This window comes from Hyla sarda, chromosome 3 (assembly GCF_029499605.1).
Source record: "Hyla sarda isolate aHylSar1 chromosome 3, aHylSar1.hap1, whole genome shotgun sequence".
In the NCBI taxonomy this organism is placed as follows: Eukaryota; Metazoa; Chordata; class Amphibia; order Anura; family Hylidae; genus Hyla; species Hyla sarda.
This window is the reverse complement of record NC_079191.1, coordinates 219,748,563-219,767,847: the sequence shown is the minus strand read 5'-3', so window position 1 is coordinate 219,767,847 and position 19,285 is coordinate 219,748,563. Positions and strand designations below refer to the sequence as shown.

Genomic DNA, 19,285 nt, shown 5'->3' with positions numbered 1-19,285 from the left:
AAAAGGGGAACTCCGCTTGCAATCTTTTTTGCTCATTGTCACACTAGTGCAAATCACATTTGATGTGACAGTTGTTCAAATAAAATAAAATAAAAATACCTTTTTTTGGCTGTGAAATAAAACCAGTGCTGCCTAAAGGGGGGCTCTAACTATGTGCTGCCTAATATGGGGGAATCTATGTGCTGCCTAAAGGGAGGATCTAAATATGTGCAGCCTAAAGGGGGCTCTATGTGCTGCCTAAAGGGAGGCTCAAACTATGTGCTGCCTAATATGGGGGAATCTATGTGCTGCCTAAAGGGGGGCTCTAACTATATGCTGCCTAACATGGGGGAATCTATGTGCTGCCTAAAGGGGGGATCTAACTATGTGATACCTAAAGGGGGATCTAACTATGTGCTGCCTAAAGGGGGCTCTATGTGCTGCCTAAAGGGAGGCTCTACCTATGTGCTGCCTAAAGGGGGGATCTAACTATGTGATACCTAAAGGGGGGATCTAACTATGTGCTGCCTAAAGGGGGCTCTATGTGCTGCCTAAAGGGAGGCTCTACCTATGTGCTGCCTAAAGGGGGGCTCTAACTATGTGCTCCCTAATATGGGGGAATCTATGTGCTGCCTAAAGGGGGATCTAACTATGTCATGCCTAAAGGGGGCTCTATGTGCTGCCTAAAGGGGGCTAAAGCACGTTATTCCAAAGAATTTAGGAATAATAGGTGATTTATGCCCTTTATGGATTAAAACCAGACTCTGCATCAACTATGTAATTTTCCATGGGAGTTTTGCCATGGATCCCCCTCCAGCACACCACAGTCCAGGTATTAGTCCCCTTGAAACAACTTTTAAATCACTATTGTGGCCAGAAAGAGTCCCTGTGGGTTTTAAAATTCACCTGCCCATTGAAGTCAATGGTGGTTCGCCCGGTTCGCCGGTTCGAGAACATATGAGGAAGTTCGCGTTCGCCGTTCGCGAACCGAAAATTTTATGTTTGCGACATCACTAGTGTCAATGAGACACAATATTTGTTATATAAGTGACTCTGGTGTTCTTTGTAATTTGGTGTTATATATACATATGGGGGGAGATTTATCAAAACCTGTCCAGAGGAAAAGATGCCCAGTAGCCCATAGCAACCAATCAGATCACTTCTTTCATTTTGCAGAGGCCTTGTTGAAAATGAAAGATGCGATCTGATTGGTTGCAATGGGCTACTGGGCATCTTTTCCTCTGGACAGGTTTTGATAAATCTCCCCCATGGAGTTCACACATTAATGGCCCATACTTACCTCGGGGATATGTATGGTATATATCATTTATTCGCCGCTGTGGTGACTACACCTGATTAACTTCCTTCCCTTGGTGTGTTGTCCTTTTGGTTTTGCTTTTCATAAGGAGTAAAAGGAGAAAAAGCCCCCCAAAATTTGTAATGCAATTTCTCCCGAGTACGGAAACTGATGCATTGAAATACGACAGGGCTCCAAAGCAAAAGAGCGCCACTCGCATTTGAGGCTAAAATTGGGGATTTGCATCCCCCACCAAAATACCCTATGACAGTGTTTCCCAAACAAAGGGTGTCTCCAGCTGTTGCAAAACTCCCAGAATGCCTTGACAGTCAGGGGCTGTTCAGCAATACTGTGAGTTTTTGATTTTCAACAGCTGGAGGCTTCGTTTTGGTAACAGTGCCGTACAAGACATTTTTTTTAATGGGTGGGAGGGGGGAACTGTGTAGGGGTATGTGTATATGTTGTGTTTTACTTTTTATTTTGTGTAGGTGTAGTGTAGTGTAGTGTTTTTAGAGTACATTCACACGGGCAGGGGTGTACAGCAAGTTTCCCGCTGGGAGTTTAAGCTGCGGCTGAAAATTTGCCAAAGCTCAAACTTGCAGCGGGAAACTCACCTTAAACCCCCGCCGTGTGAATGTACCCTGGGGTTTGAATGGGATGCCTGCTGAATGATTTCAGCAGGCATCCCGGTCCAGTCCCCACCCGGCGAGCGGACTGGAATTCCCATGGATGTGCAGGTACGCCCTGGGTTCTTAAGTACCAGGGCGTCAGGCCGCTTGGAACAAGCATCTGCTCCTAGGCCCTGGATTCACTGGCGCAGAGTGGGGGGGAAGGCCGGCATACTTCAGACTCGACTTCAGACTATTTACCCTGATGATCCGAGCAGAATGTTTAGTGGACGGCGGCGGGTGGGCAGCCTTGCTGGCGTTGTGTGACATGCGGGCAATGTGTGATGGACAGACGGGCGGGCTGGCGCTTTCTTGCCAGCGGGTTGATGATGTGTGACATGCAGACAATGTGTGACAGCCAGGCGGGCGGGCAGGCAGGGGGTCGGTGGTCAGTGGGTGTTGGGGTTGATGGAAGGAGATGTGTGCTTGTATGTGTGCTTTTATGCATGTATGTGTGCATGCATGTGTGTGTATATGTATGTGTGCATGATGTGTGCATATATTTATGTATGTATGCATGCATGTGTGTATGTATGTATGTATGTATGTGTGCATGTATGTGTGCATGTATGTGTGCATGTGTGTATGTATGTGTGCATGTATGTATGTATGTGTGCATGTACTGTATGTATGTATGGCATGTATGTGTGCGTGCATGTATGCGTGATGTGTGTATGTATGCGTGATGTGTGCATCTGGGCCACTGCCAAAGTTTGGGCCACCGCCAAAAGGAAAATGCTAAATCAATGTTTCCAATCCATGGTGCCTCCAGCTGTTGCAAAGCTACAACTCTCAGCATGCCGGGACAGCAAAAGGCTGTGTGGGCTGGGAGTTGTATTTTTGCAACAGCTGGAGGCACCCTGGTAGGGAAACACTGTTTAAGTAATAATAGGGGTGCAGGGAAAACATGAAAAACCTATGCTCACCTAGGCCCGGTCCCCGTAGGTCTGCCTCAGCGCCCATTCTTCTCTGTGGGGTCTCTGTATCTTCTCTATGCCCCCAACAAGTACTGGTTTCAGGACCTTTCCCGCTCAGCTAATCACTGGCCACAGCGGTGTCATGTGTCAGGCCAGTGATTGGCTAAGCAGAAAAGGTCCTGACTGTGGGGTCTGGAGGAGGTGGACAAAGGGGTCTGGAGGAGGAAGACTGAGGGGTCTGGAGGAGGACAGTGCAAGGGCCGAACTGAAAAAAAAATCATTGTGTAGCAAAATTATTACAGGTACAGTGTATGGCAGGGGGTGCAGTTTCTGATAGGGTGATGTTCAGGGAGCATGATGTCTGACAGGGTCATATTCAGGTGACACCGTTTCTGGCAGGTAGTGTTGAGCAGCATAGGCCATATTCGAATTCGCGAACATTCGCGAATATATGGACGAATATTCGTCATATATTCGCTAAATTTGCATATTCGTAATATTCTTGTTTCATTTTCCCATATGCAAAAATTTGCGAATGCGAAAATTAACATATGCGAAAATTCGCATATTCAAAAATTAGCATAAGCGAAAATACACATATGCGAAAATTAGAATATACAAATTTTCGCATATGCGGAAATTCACACGCCAGTCTCACACAGTAGTATTAGAGCCTTCTTTACACCACACAAGCTGGAAGCAGAGAGGGATGATGACTGTGATATGTACTGTGAAAAAAAAAAAAAATATTCGTAATTAGGAATATATAGTGCTATATTCGCGGATATTCGCGAATTCGCGGATATTCGCAAATAAAATTTGCATTGCGAATATTCACGAGCAACACTACTGGCAGGGTTATAATGCTTGTTGTCTTTATATAGTGGATGAGGATCTGCTGACAAGTTGAGGAACCAATGATGTCCAGGCTTCGGACTCTGCAGAGAAGAGGGAGTAGGAAGAAGTCCTTGTGCATGGACAAGATGAAGAAGAAAAGGAAAGACAACAGATAAGACGTCACTCAGGTCACTGATATCGTTGTGTGTTCTTCTGACTGTCCCATCACTGCTGTAGTCACTTGTATGTTCTGCAGTTATGATGGGTGACACTGTACCCCAAAATGAGGCTCTTAGACTGTTACAAAACTAAAACTCCCATCATGTCTGAGGCTCTCCAGGCATGATGGGAGTTGTAGCTTTACGACAGCTGATGGTAATTATGGTGGTTGTTGTCATTTTGCAAGTATAGGAGGTTTTCTAAACTCAGGTGACAGACTGACATTATTGCTCTTAGAGGTATTCCTAAAATTTTAAATGATCCAAATTTTGGGGATATGGAATATTTAGGTGACGGGGGAAGTGTTGTTGTGTATGTGCAGTGTGTCGTATACAGTAGTGGGAGAATATTAAAGGGGTACTCCATTGGCCAACGTTCGCTGCTTGGGTCGGTACTAAATGTTCCGAATGCTGGCCAGTGGAGTACCCCTTTAAAGGAGGAGGTTTGGTGTGGTTAGGGCGTGTTGAGGGTGTGGTTAGGGCTGGAGTTGGCCTGTGGGCTCTAGCTCCTGGTCTTTTGGAGACTTAGTAACGCCCCTGATTGTCATTGAGACTTTGACCTCCTAAGCCCCAGTTCTGGGAGGGCATAAAATGTTTAAATGTGAGCAGGAAGATATCCAATTGACTTTGAAATGTACTATTCTAAAAAAAAAAAAATAAAGGAAAATATACACCTGTGTGCAGCATTTCCACGAACAGCATATTTTCCCAGCTTGTTCTTTCTTCTCAAGCATCTACTACAGGGAAAATGTCTGACTGGACATGGTTTTCCCATGGAAATTATTTACCGAGAATTTCATAGCTTACATCTTAGGTGGAGATTGTCACAAACATTTTCTATATTAAACTTCTGGCACAATGGAGAAGGTCTTTTGGAAATGTATTACAAACATACCCTATGGCCATGTAAATGACATTTCTTCCATTATAAGACATTGATTATGGTGCATGCTGTCTGTAGGTGCCTTGAGCCACAGAGTCATGAAGTCGGAGCTGTAATTCTACCCAGTACAGCTCCAAATAATCCTCCTAGCTGATGATAGACATGGGGGGGGGGGGGGGGGGGATTTATAAAGGGATTTACACAGGTTTTCTTGTGTATATTTGTCAACTTTTAGTGGTACGCAGGCTGCTTGATTTCTCAAGGAACAGATGTTTTACACAAGATCTGCTTTTTTACTTTGCAGTGGTCAGTGATTTAAGATGTAAAATAAAATGTTGATACCGTCAGGTTTAGAAACTATAAGAATAATATGTTAATAAACATAGTGAATTCCATAAACTTAACAAAATACCAGCATTTTTATTAAAGCATAAAAAGTTATGGGGTCATAATATGGCAACTTAAATTTTTATTTATTCTTATTAAGTTTTAAACTTTTTAAACATAGCAAAACATGATAGAAACTATGCAAATTGATTAATCGTATCAATAGGAGGAATACAGATAACATGTAAATTTTACCGCATAGTGAACAGAGTTAAAATTAGTCTTGTAAAAAACAGAGCTTTGTAGATGGAAAATTGTTATTGGTCTTTAGTAAATGAGGAGGAAAAATTGGAAGCGCAAAGCGAAAAATGCCTGCGTCATTAAGTTAAAAATAAGGTCATGGTTTATTTAAACTATTTATGTGCTTTTTTTTTTTATACTTTCTTCATATTCTTTTATTTTTGGTTGACATTTTGAGGGCTTCAGAATGAAATACCAAATAGTCCTGCTGTACATCATAGCAAACATTTGTTCACTCCTTGGAGAATAATCTTAGTTGTATACAACTCCTTCTATCAGCTATTGAAAAAGGGGACGTGGCTCCCCGAAACGCGTCTATCCAGAATATATATGCACCCATACCCCAATCTTGGCAAAACCAGAGGACCCGCACTACTGTAATCATCACCGCAAGTTTAGAAGCAGAGCTTGCGCTCTACGAACTTCATTCACTCTGCTGGCCAGCAATATCGGTAGAAAGCGTGGCCTGAAGCGACTACCTTTTCATTCATTATTGGTATCACCGGTAAGACCCCCTACCCCACTTGGGACTTCTGTTTTGTTATCCTTGTGCCGGCAGGGTAAAGTGGGTAAAAAGTAGAGGGACTCCAGCACTGCAGAGCACACCTGCCTGGCACCCACCCTCAAAGGGTTACTCCACTCCTAGACATCTTATCCCCTATCCAAAGTATAGGGGATAAGATGTCTGATCGCGGGGGTCCTGCCGCTGGGGACCCCCGCAATATAGCATGCGGCCCCCACCTGTTTCTGCTCCGGAAGCGCTGGAGGGTCTGGGTCCCGACCACCGGAATGGAAGTCTGTGACATCACGACTCTGCCCCAGTGTGATGTCACTCCCCGTCGCCTGAATACAAGTCTATGGGAGGGGGCGTGACGTCACACGGGGGCAGAGTCGTGACGTCACGGACTTCCGTTCCGGTGGTCGGGACCCAGACCCTCCAGCGCTTCCGGAGCAGAAACATGTGGGTGCCGCATGCTATATTGCGGGGGTCTAAAGCGGTCCCCTTTGGATAGGGGATAAGATGTCTAGGGGTGGAGTACCCCTTTAATCCCCATTCCTCTCAAGAACACTAATGCATCAGCCCTGTGCTATCAGGGTACAGTGGGCAGCAAATAGGGGTATTAAAGCGCTGCAGAGCACTCCTACCTTCACACTTATCTTGGACAATTTGGATGCAGACCACGCGGATTTGAGACAGGATGACTTGAACTGACTTGACTATGACAGACTATGACTGACTTCACCCCTTCTGTAGCTTACCAGGCTTTGACTTGAACTGTGGAGCAATGGACTTGAGAATACGTGGCTGCTTGACTGACTTTCGGCTCCCTTTGGACTACAGACACGCACCTAGGACTTGACCACACTGTTCCTCAGCAAAGACTAAGAGAGAGAGCAGAGGCTCCACCAAGGGCTTATATGGGAGAGACTCTGAGGGGTCCCATAGGTCACCCTTAGGTCACATGGTCACTGATACCTCACTGGGTTACAATCACATGACAATAGGTTAATCACATGACAACTGGTCTTAAAGGCATAACACATTTCAGGTATAATACATTATATAACAGGCATATAAATGAATAGACAATGGAACAGGTGTTGGGGGGGGGGGGGCACAGGACTCTGTATGGAGGCAGCCTGGAAGGGCAGCAAGGGTACAGGGGTGCAACTCCTGTATTGGGCCACCACAATAACATTCTGGAAAATGTTTTTAAAGGTGAAGAGACTTTATGTATGTTCTTTCCCTTGTCTCCTTGTAAAATATTTCAAGGGTGGTGACTAGTTATATAAAGGTCCTGATTGTTAAGTCTCTAGTTCCCTTTAATTTAAGGGTGAGAAAAAAGAAAAAAGTGATTGAAGTGACAGAGATGTCTGATTAAGAATCATACTGTCAAAACTGAAACCAAAACTCTTTGAATTTGACCACAGCAGCCAATCACAGCTCAAGTTTCACTTAACCAGAGTATATGGCACCACAGAAACAACACAAAATTTACAGTAAACAGCTATGTGCTGTGAATTGCTGTTACTGAAGGGCCACAGAGGTAAGCAGCAATGTAGTTTGATGGTTCAAAGAGGTAAGGTTGCTGTTTCCCTGCAAGTTATTAGAAAGCATATGAAGGTGCAAAATGCCCATTGGCTGCATACTTTGGATTCTATTCTTGTGGATATACATGCTGAACACTGAAATAAAACTATTTACAACTTATGGTGAGTGCCGTGGAGCATTGTTATGCATCGGTTTTGAGTATTATATGTACTTTATCATTGATGCACCACCATATACTTTACGTGTCTTCTGTAATTGTCTATGAAGAGACAACAACTTTTTTATAATCAGAAGGAAAAACATTTTGTGACATAGGGGGAGATTTATCAAAACCCGTCCAGAGGAAAAGTTGTTGAGTTGCCCATAGCAACCAATCAGATCGCTTCTTTCTTTTTTGAAAAGGCCTGTGAAACATGAAAGAAGCAATCTGATTGGTTGCTATGGGCAACTCAGCAAATTTTGTTCTGGACAGGTTTTGATAGATCTCCCCCATAGAGTCGATGACAAGTAAATATATATTTTTCTATTGTAACTTTCTTTTATGGAAGCAAGAAGTAGCAGTATTATCATAGCCTTTTATTATAGTTAAATATATTATATAGTAAGAAATGAGCACAAATGTGCAGGCTTTGAAAAATACTTGCAAATATCTACAGTTTCACAGTTCTTTCAGTCAGTACCTTGTTTTTTTCCCAAAAAATAAAGACATTTTTGTCGATTAAGCTGACAAGAGACATGTCTCTCCAGGTATATAAACCAGCAGTACATTTATGTTACAACAATAGAATTGAAATCACCATTCTTAATCAAACTTCAAAAAATGTCTTAACAAACACTTTTGCTTCCCCGGTTTATGGAGTTCAGAAATGATCAGAAAAGGCCTCCCTTGCTAGATTGTTTTTCCTGTGCGCTGACTCTGGGTAGGGAGAAAAAGATGTTTTTATTATGATTAGAATATTCTGCAGAAGACTGAGAATGTGCTCCACATAATAATCATGGTAGAGTAATAGTAAAGAAATGCAGGTAAGATTTTTTTTTAACATAAAACCCATGTACATGCTTGCTACTAAAACGTGCATAAGGATTTGGTTTATTACAAATAGATATGGGAGAACCAAACTTGTTGAACTCTTGTTTGGTCCAAACTTTGCTAAAAGTTGGGTTTGTTGCAAGCTTTAAACCCAGTCGGTTTGTCTTGGTTGAACTTTCTAAAATAACTTCAGCCACATGGCAGAAGGGTCTGATCTATCAGTGCAAATCTAGTTAGGTGCGTTGGGCTTTTTTGTGGTACATTAGTTGTTGTGAAAAAGCTGTGCAGCTACTCTACAAAATGCTTTTACAGTTTTTAAAAAACCAATACTATTTAATTTTCTAAGTGCCATACCTGTTGCTACTCCCAAAAAAATGTTTATAGGACTACTTGAAAAAAACAAAAAATTTTTGTTCTGATCCTTTCGTGTGCATATAAACGCGGGCAGGCATCTGCCACAAAAGGGCATAATTTAAAAAAAAAAAAGTTGTGTGTTTTTAAACAAGACATTAGTTACTATCAGGCACTACCCATTTACCCATATCCATACATGTTGAGGTAACTTGACAATTAGTTTTGCCTTAACCCCTTAAGGACCGAGCCCTTTTTCACCTTAAGGACCAGAGCATTTTTTGAACATCTGACCACTGTCACTTTAAACATTAATAACTCTGGAATGCTTTTAGTTATCATTCTGATTCCGAGAATGTTTTTTCGTGACATATTCTACTTTAACTTAGTGGTAAAATTTTATGGTAACTTGCATCCTTTCTTGGTGAAAAATCCCCAAATTTGATGAAAAAAATGAAAATTTAGCATTTTTCTAACTTTGAAGCTCTCTGCTTGTAAGGAAAATGGATATTCAAAATACATTTTTTTTGGGTTCACATATACAATATGTCTACTTTATGTTTGCATCATAAAATGTATGAGTTTTTACTTTTGGAAGACACCAGAGGGCTTCAAAGTTCAGCAGCAATTTTGAAAATGTTCACAAAATTTTCAAACTCACTATTTTTTAGGGACCAGTTCAGGTTTGAAGTGGATTTGAAGGGTCTTCATATTAGAAATACCCCATAAATGACCCCATTATAAAAACTGCACCCCCCCCCCCAAAGTATTCAAAATGACATTCAGTCAGCATTTTAACCCTTTAGGTGTTTCACAGGAATAGCAGCAAAGTGAAGGAGAAAATTCACAATCTTCCTTTTTTACACTCGCATGTTCTTGCAGACCCAATTTTTGAATTTTTGTAAGGGGTAAAAAGGAGAAAATTTTTACTTGTATTTGAAACCCAATTTCTCTCGAGTAAGCACATACCTCATATGTCTATGTTAATTGTTCAGCGGGCGCAGTAGAGGGCTCAGAAGGGAAGGAGTGACAAATGGTTTTTTGGGGGCATGTCACCTTTAGGAACCCCCTATGGTGCCAGAACAGCTAAAAAAAAAAAAACACATGGCATACCATTTTGGAAACTAGACCCCTCAGGGAACGTAACAAGGGGTAAAGTGAACCTTAATACCCTACAGGTGATTCACGACTTTTGCATATGTAAAAACAATTTTTTTTTTACCTAAAATGCTTGGTTTCACAAAAATTTTACATTTTTAAAAAGGGTAATAGCAGAAAACACCCCCCAAAATTTGAAGCCCAATTTCTCCCGATTCAGAAAACACCCCATATGGGGGTGAAAAGTGCTCTGCTGGCGCACTACAGGTCTCAGAAGAGAAGGAGTCACATTTGGCTTTTTGAAAGCAAATTTTGCTCTGTGGGCATGCCGCATTTAGGAAGCCCGTATGGTGCCAGGACAGCAAAAAAAAAAAAACACATGGCATACCATTTTGGAAACTAGACCCCTCAGGGAACGTAACAAGGGGTAAAGTGAACCTTAATACCCTACAGGTGATTCACGACTTTTGCATATGTAAAAACAATTTTTTTTTTTACCTAAAATGCTTGGTTTCACAAAAATTTTACATTTTTAAAAAGGGTAATAGCAGAAAACACCCCCCAAAATTTGAAGCCCAATTTCTCCCGATTCAGAAAACACCCCATATGGGGGTGAAAAGTGCTCTGCTGGCGCACTACAGGTCTCAGAAGAGAAGGAGTCACATTTGGCTTTTTGAAAGCAAATTTTGCTCTGTGGGCATGCCGCATTTAGGAAGCCCGTATGGTGCCAGGACAGCAAAAAAAAAAAACACATGGCATACCATTTTGGAAACTAGACCCCTCGGGGAACGTAACAAGGGGTTAAGTGAACCTTTATATCCCACAGGTGTTTCATGACTTTTGTATATGTAAAAAAATATATATTTTTTTTACCTAAAATGCTTGTTTTCCCAAAAATTTTACATTTTTAAAAAGGGTAATAGCAGAAAATACCCTCCAAAATTTGTAACACAATTTCTCCCGAGTATGGCGATGCCCCATATGTAGCCCTAAACTGTTGCCTTGAAATACGACAGGGCTCCAAAGTGAGAGCACCATGCGCATTTGAGACCTAAATTAGGGACTTGCATAGGGGTGGACATAGGGGTATTCTACGCCAGTGATTCCCAAACAGGGTGCCTCCAGCTGTTGTAAAACTCCCAGCATGCCTAGACAGTCAGTGGCTTTCTGGCAATACTGGGAGTAGTTGTTTTGCAACAGCTGGAGGCTCCGTTCCGGAAACAGTGGCGTACCAGACGTTTTTCATTTTTATTGGGGAGGGGAGCTGTGTAGGGGTATGTGTATATGTAGTGTTCTTTACTTTTTATTTTATTGTGTGTTAGTGTATTGTAGTGTTTTTAGTGTACAGTCACATGTGCGGGGGTTCACAGTAGTTTCTCGCTGGCAGCTTGAGCTGCGGCAGAAAATTTGCCGCAGCTCAAACTTGCAGCCGGATACTTACTGTAATCCTCCGCCCATGTGAGTGTACCCTGTACGTTCACATTGGGGGGGGGGGGACATCCAGCTGTTGCAAAACCACAACTCCCAGCATGTACGGTCTATCAGTGCATGCTGGGAGTTGTAGTTTTGCAACTGCTGGAGGCTCCATTTTGGAAACAGTGGCGTACCAGACGTTTTTCATTTTTATTGGGGAGGGGAGGGGGGCTGTGTAGGGGTATGTGTATATGTAGTGTTTTTTTACTTTTTATTTTATTTTGTGTTAGTGTAGTGTAGTGTTTTTAGGGTACAGTAGCACGGGCGGGGGTTCACAGTAGTTTCTCGCTGGTAGTTTGAGCTGCGGCAGAACATTTGCCGCAGCTCAAACTTGCAGCCGGATACTTACTGTAATCCTCCGCCCATGTGAGTGTACTCTGTACGTTCACATTGGGGGGGGGGGGGGGGGGGGGGGGGGGAGAAGCATCCAGCTGTTGCAAAACTACAACTCCCAGCATGTACGGTCTATCAGTGCATGCTGGGAGTTGTAGTTTTGCAACAGCTGGAGACACACAGGTTGTGAAACACTGAGTTTGGTAACAAACTCAGTGTTTTGCAACCAGTATGCCTTCAGCTGTTGCAAAAGCTACAACCCCCAGCATGTACGGACAGCGGAAGGGCATGCTGGGTCTTGTAGTTATGCAACAGCCAGAGGCATACTACTTTGGCTGGGGATGTTGGGGATTGTAGTTATGCAACAGCTGGTTTGCTACTCAACTCAGTGTGCCTTCAGCTGTTGCAAAACTACAACTCTCAGCAGTCACCGACAGCCAACGGGCATGCTGGGAGTTGTAGTTATGCAACCACCAGATGCAGCACTACAACTCCTAGCATGCACTTTAGCTGATTGTGCAAGCTGGGAGTTGTAGTTATACAACAGCTGAAGGTACACTTTTCCATAGAAAAATGTGCCTCCAGCTGTTGCAAAACTACAAGTCCCAGCATGCCCATAAGGGCATGCTGGGAGTTGTGGTGGTCTGCCTCCTGCTGTTGCATAACTACAGCTCCCAGCATGCCCTTTTTGCATGCAGGAGGCTGTCACTCACCTCCTGCTGCTGCTCCACGATGCCGCCGCACAGGTCAGTCCCTCGACGCCGCCTTCGCTCCTGGGGCCCCGATCCCAACAGGGACGCCGGGGATCGGGGTCCCCAGCACCCGGGGTCGTCTTCCCGCACCCGCTCACGTCCTCCGGAAGAGGGGCGGAGCGGGTTGCGGGAGTGACACCCGCAGCAGGCGCCCTGATTGGTCGACGAATCAGGGCGATTGTGAGGTGGCACCAGTGCCACCTCACCCCTGCTGGCAATGGCTGTTGGAGACGGCCCCGATCAGCCAGTAATTCTGGGTCATCGGGTCACTGGAGACCCGATTGACCCGGAATCCGCCGCAGATCGCTGGACTGAATTGTCCAGCGATCTGCGGCAATCGCCGACATGTGGGGACATAATGACCCCCCTGGGCGATATGCCGGGATGCCTGCTGAACGATTTCAGCAGGCATCCGGCACCGACGCCGCTCCAGCTAGCGGCGGGGGCCGGAAATGCTCAGGGCATATCCATACGCCCTCGGTCCTTAAGGACATGGAAACGGGGGCGTATGGATACGCCCTATGTCCTTAAGGGGTTAAAACAGCTCAAAATTACACTTTTAGGTGACCCAGCAGTTTAGCAAATCTGCTGAACTGAAGTTTTAAAAAGTTTTTTTCATCTCTAAACCCATCACAATCCCAGTTAAAACTGAAAAGGTTTCCCATAAATCTTTCCCAACTCCTCCTGTAGACTCTCTACACCAGAGGTCCTCAAACTTTTTAAACAGGGGGCCATTTCACGGTCCCTCAGACCGTTGGAGGGCCGGAATTAAAAAAAGATAAAAAAACAACTATGAACAAATTCCTATGCACACTGCATATATCTTATTTTGAAGTGAAGAAACGGGAATAAATACAATATTTAAAATGAAGAACAAGTAAAGTTAAATCAACAAACTTACCAGTATTTCAATGGGAACTGGGTAGTTCCCCCACATTAGGTGCAGTATAGTTCCCCCCACATTAGGTGCAGTATAGTTCCCCCCACATTAGGTGCAGTATAGTTCCCCCCCCCCCCATATTGGGTGCAATATAGTCCCCCCACATTAGGTGCAATATAGTCCCCCCCATTAGGCTGGCAGTATGTTTCCCCACATTAGGTGCAATATAGTACCCCGCATTAGGCTGGCAGTATAGTTGCCCCACATTAGGTGCAATATAGTCCCCCACATTAGGCTGGCAGTATGTTCCCCCACATTAGGCGCAATATAGTCCCCCACATTAGGCTGGCAGTATGTTCCCCCGCATTAGGTTCAATATAGTCCTCCACATTAGGCTGGCATTATGTTCCCCCACATTAGGTGCAATATAGTCCCCCACATTAGGCTGGCAGTATAGTTCCCCCACATTAGGTGCAATATATTCCCCCACATTAGGATGGCAGTATGTTCCCCCACATTAGGTGCAATATAGTCCCCCACATTAGGCTGGCAGTATAGTTCCCCCACATTAGGTGCAATATAGTCCCCCACATTAGGCTGGCAGTATAGTTCCCCCACATTAGGTGCAATATAGTCCCCCCACATTAGGCTGGCAGTATGTTCCCCCACATTAGGTGCAGCATAGTTCCCCCACATTACGTTGGCAGTATAGTTCCCCCCACATAAGGTGCAATATAGTCCCCCACATTAGGTTGGCAGTATTTCCCCCCACATTAGGTGCAATATAGTCCCCCACATTAGGCTGGCAGTATGTTCCCCCACATTAGGTGCAATATAGCCCCCAACATTAGGCTGGCAGTATATTCCCCCACATTAGGTGCAATATAGTCCCCCACATTAAGCTGGCATTATGTTCCCCCACATTAGGCACAATATAGTCCCCCACATTAAGCTGGCATTATGTTCCCCCACATTAGGTGCAATATAGTCCCCCACATTAATCTGGCATTATGTTCCCCCACATTAGGTGCAATATAGTCCCCCACATTAGGCTGGCAGTATAGTCCCCCACATTAGGTGCACTATAGTTCCCCAAATTATGTTGGCAGTATAGCTCCCCACATTACGTTGGCAGTATGTTCCCCCACAGGCATACAGCCTCCAGCAATACAGTATGGCTGGAGGCTGTATGCCTGTGTACTGCCCCATTTCAGTGTTCCAACCACCGCTCCGGCCATAGCAGTACCCTAGGATCGGTGGTGAGAACACCAAAGGGACGCGCCGCTGGTACACACTTACCTCCAGCGCGCTTCCTTGCTTCTTCTCTGCTTCTCCGTTCCTCCGCTTGGTTGCCATGGGCGCACGCATGGGACGTCAGTGACGTCGCTGCGTGCGCCTGTTCCTGGCGGGCCCCGCGTTTTTAAAGTAAACGAGGGCCACAGGGACTTAACAGAGGCATCCTTGTGTTCCTGAAAGCATCTTTCGGTACACATGGATGTCCTGAGTCAAAAACGCCCGGCAAGCTAGGTAAATGCGCTCCGCGGGCCGCATGTGGCCTGCGGGCCATAGTTTAAGGACCCCTGCTCTACACCAACTCTCTAACACCATAGTTCTATCGTGAAATTTTCTATTGTGATTGTGTCCCCTTTAGAAACAGATTTACGCAATCTGCCTGAAACCAAAGCCTACTGGTTTTTCCCATAACAGCCAATCACAGCTCAACTTTCATATCTTAACAAAGCTCTGATAAGGTGAAATCTGAACTGTGATTGGTTGCTGTCGGCAAAGCCAGACAGTTTTGGTTTAAGGCAGGTTGATAAATCTAGGCCTAAGTGTTTGTCTTCCTTGAAATCCTGTGTTGAATTGTGCTGATATCACAAAAGTTATTGTTTTTGTTGCTAAGTTATTCTCTAATGCGATAAAATGAAAATTGGGTTTATATTGATATGTTCTATTGTTATGCTAGGAATGAGTTAATAGTGATTGTCATTATGTCATTGTCTATAAAGATGATTAGAAGTTGAATTTTCCATCCTAGAAATTTCTGTGTAACCTACACAAAGTCATTTTATGCATAATACATATTATCATTGCTCTGGAAATACTCAAACACCATACAGGGATCCATGTTGGAAATAGCTCACAGCTTTAGTACAATTCTGTGGACTCCTCCTACATTGGCTTAACATGTTCTTATATGATCTATAACATTTGTTGAATACAGACTTTAAGCCTTTGTACAGTTTTGTTAAGGCAGAAATATTTTCAATACAAATATAATATTTTATTAAAGAGACAATATTGTTCTTATTTATTTTTAGCAACATTTTTTATATTTTAACTTGCAGGAAAGAGACTGCTGCCCACTAAACTATATTTACATATTGTTTATGCATTTTATCTCTCATCTTGTCATAGCTGGTACATCAGGTAAGGAAATGAAAGCAAGGTCAACATTCTGCAATGCTGAGAAACACTCTTCTTGACATTGATGTATCACTTTTTGATTATTTTCAAGGGGGTAGCAATTACTTAGGAAAGTGGTCTTTAAATATACTTCTAAACTGAGATGAAGAATGCATTGTCTAGCAGAAAAGTACACAAACTGTAATTGTACAAAGAACTTATAATCTACAGACTTTTTGTGAGTATGCATATATGTTAGTAAGATGATGGGCTGAATGCTGTTATTATATTCCGCAGAAAAATATATAATAAAACACATTTTCCATAAAAAAAAGTTGACACTTTGAAAGGAGGAGTATTGACTAGCAGTCTTTTAAAACTGTTCACGTTTTTCATTCAATGAGAACAGAGCATGGGGGTCAAAGACAAAAGTAATACTGCCATCACTACTTCTTTAACAGTTTGATAAACTTCTTCAGAAACTACTACTTCTCAAAATCTTTGGCATCCAATCATTTTTACAACACAAAAGGAAAAAAAGAATTGTTATGTTATATAAATCATGCAATAAGGTTTAAACAGTATGCACTTAAAGTAATTATTACTATCAACAGTTATTGATATAATTTACCATTGTACTTTATACAGAGATATATAGAGATATATATTTTATTTAACAACTATATATATATATATATATATATATATATATATATATATATATATAGTTGTTGGTGCAAGATGAGCTGGTCTGAGTATTTAAAAAACTGCTGATCAACTGGTATTTTCACAAACAACCATCGGTAGGGTTTACATAAAATGACCCAAAGAAAGTGAAAATTTGAAGTGAGCATCAGGTGTGTAAATGAAAATGCCTTTTTGATGTCAAAGGTCAGAGGAGAATAGGCGGACTGGTTCAAGATGGCAGCAAGACAGTAACACAAATAACACAAATCATTACAACCAAGGTATGCAGATTACCATTTCTGAATGCACAACACACAGAATCTTTAAGCAGATTGGCTACAGTAACAGCAGACACCCCCCGCTGGGTGCTACTTCTGGAAAGAAAACTGAGTCTACAATTGGTGAAGCTCACCAAAATTGAACAAGAAAAGACTGGAAGAACATTTGCAGACTTTTAGCTTCTTAGTACCAATTGATCATTGCTTAAATGCAAAACTCTACTTGAATATTGTTGCTGACCATGTAACTGACAATCTTCTGATGGCTACTTTCAGCAAAATAATCCATAATGTCACAAGGCTCACGTGAAACTGGTTTCTTGAACATGACAATTAGTTCAATGTACTTCAATGGCCTCCACGTTCAACAGATCTTTATCCAATAGAGATCCATTGGGATGTGATGGAGAGATCATCGCATCATGGATGTGCAGCTGACTAATCTACAGCAGCTGAGTGATGTCATCATGTCCACATAGCCAAAATCTCACAGAAAAGGCAATTCTGAAGGCAAAGAGTGGTTCAACCCGATACTAGAAAGGTGTACCTAGTAGCCAGTGAGTGTGTGTATTTCAAGAAAACAATACTACCGAAGCAGTCAAAAAAGTAATAAAATTGAAAAATATATATTTTTTCAATAATACTTAGTCTCAGTGTTATACTCATGCCTCACCCGGGATGTAGGAGTTCTTTTTCCTCCTGTGTACACAGCAGGCGTTGTTCATTACCCTTAACAATGACTCTGCAGCTGTGACACTCCCAGATCTATCAGAAAGCATGGAGCCTGGTCCAAAAGTGTTCAGTCCTGGGGTCCACTTCCTCTAGGCTGGCTATTTATACTTTACTCACTCCAGTGTTCCTTGCCAGGAATATTGGATTCTTTCTTGTTCAGGGCTTTGTGATTTTATCTCCTGATTTAACTGTCTTTATTCTTGGCTGGTTCTCTGACTATTCTTTTTGCTTCCTGTTTCTGCACTGTGCTGATATCTCTGTTACAGAACTCACAAGTTAATTTGCAAACAACATCCATTTTCAAAACTATACCTATCAAAAAGTTAATTTAGGGGTGTAGTGAGCATTCAGATCCTGCAGGTGTTTGAAGAAAGTTTTTGAATTGAAGTCATTATATATACTTTTTTTCAAATAACATACACACTTAGCTAAAATTTTCACGAGCAATATATGGGTATATGCACTCTAAAACATGGTATGCAATTCCTCATATGCACAATATTTTAGGTAAACATATTGCGATTACCTCAGAAAAGACACTTACCTTTTGCCATACAGTATGGAGTGAGGCATAGCGTACCACTGTATAATGTACAGGAGCCCAAACCCCTCTGTCATTTTACTGAAAAGAGTCCCTGCTCTGTGGCTCTGCTATAAAGCCCAAGGAACATCTCTGGCTAGACACGAGGTATATTTCGTATTCCCCTGCCCACTGGGGAAGGGGTTAAGTAGCGATGCTGTGCATTGCTACTTACCCTTTAGGTAACAGACAGTAAGCATCCATCTATATTGATCAGGGCAGAGCTGAGCTGAGCGCTCTATATAGATGGCTGCTTACTGTATAGTGCTGGTAGAGAACTCTCACATGTCATTTCCCTCTGTGATGCAGCCTCTACAGTATGTACTGTCATGTGATGTCCCTACAGGCTGCACAGCAGGTGTAAATACAGAGATATAGGCATGGATTGGTTAAACTTAGGCAGCCTGTGTTCCCAGGTTGTGTTTTTAACATGCTTTCTTATTTAAAAAAGGCATGTTAAAAATGTGTAAACACAGCTTTCCATCACTTTGTGAGTGCCTTTGTGAAGTAGTCTTGGTCTTGTTCTTACAATTATGTGTGTACTTTTTTTTGTCTTTCAGATACTGATATGAAGAGAAATACCAAGGATTCTGTGGAGTAGGACAATGACCAACGTTTAGATTTTTTGTAAAAAAAAAAAAAAAAAAGCTGGTCAATGAGGGTTATTTTTATTGTAATGAAAGATTTATTTCACTGGTACCAGTAATTTTTTTTATCAGACTTAAGCAGACTTAGCAGTGTAAGTTGTCTGATAGATAGTATCTGTTAATAAGTTGGGGCTTGGTAATAGAACTAACCCCCATTAAGTCCTTAAAGGGGTACTCCGCCCCTAGCATCTTATCCCCTATCCAAAGGATAGGGCATAAGATGTCACATCGCTGGGGACCCACTGCTGGGGACCCCCGGGATCTCCGCTGCGGCATCCTGCTATCATTACTGCACAGAGCAATTATCAATTTGCCTTGGCAACTGTACCACCAAGTGTGGCCTGCTGCTCCCTACACTGGAGCTTAAGATAACACACGCCTAAAACTTTGAACTTTTAAGTGAAAAGAAAAAATCTTCATCTTAATCTGAAGTAGTAAAAAAAAAAGAAAGAAAATAAAAATCTTATCTCTCCTCTCCAGCATCTTTTCCAGAGTCTCTAGCGCACATCCAGAAAAACTTTCTGCTTCTGACCTGAAGACCCCTTAGCAGTTGACGAAA

At 42.7% G+C, this 19,285-nt stretch overlaps 1 long non-coding RNA gene across 2 annotated transcripts; it reads left to right on the top strand.

Annotated features, from left to right (window-relative positions):
* The first annotated feature begins 7,398 nt into the window (after positions 1 to 7,398).
* Positions 7,399 to 18,777, top strand: LOC130362123 (uncharacterized). Of its 2 annotated transcripts, none has more exons than XR_008891282.1 (4): positions 7,399 to 7,474; positions 15,745 to 15,826; positions 15,915 to 16,040; positions 18,640 to 18,777. It is a non-coding gene; the product is annotated as an uncharacterized LOC130362123 (long non-coding RNA). The 2 variants fall into 2 exon arrangements; XR_008891283.1 differs by having other exon boundaries at positions 7,422 to 7,640.
* Positions 18,778 to 19,285: the final 508 nt, after the last annotated feature.